This window comes from Mizuhopecten yessoensis, unplaced genomic scaffold (assembly GCF_002113885.1).
Source record: "Mizuhopecten yessoensis strain PY_sf001 unplaced genomic scaffold, ASM211388v2 scaffold8103, whole genome shotgun sequence".
NCBI lineage: Eukaryota > Metazoa > Mollusca > Bivalvia > Pectinida > Pectinidae > Mizuhopecten > Mizuhopecten yessoensis.
The window spans coordinates 3,783-4,030 of NW_018407380.1; positions in this window are offsets into that span (position 1 = coordinate 3,783).

Here is a 248-nt window from a genome sequence, read left to right on the forward strand (position 1 = left end):
TTTACACTTAACATCTTACTTAGGACGTCCATCATATCAGACATTTACACTCAGTCTTCCTTTACATGTAACATCCTACTTAGGACGTCTCTCATAACAGACATTTACACTCAGTCTCCCTTTACACCTAATATCTTACTAAGGACGTCTCTCGTAACAGACATTTACACTCAGTTTTCCTTTACACTTAACATCTTACTTATGACGTCGATTATAACAGACATTTACACTCAGTCTCCCTTTACACC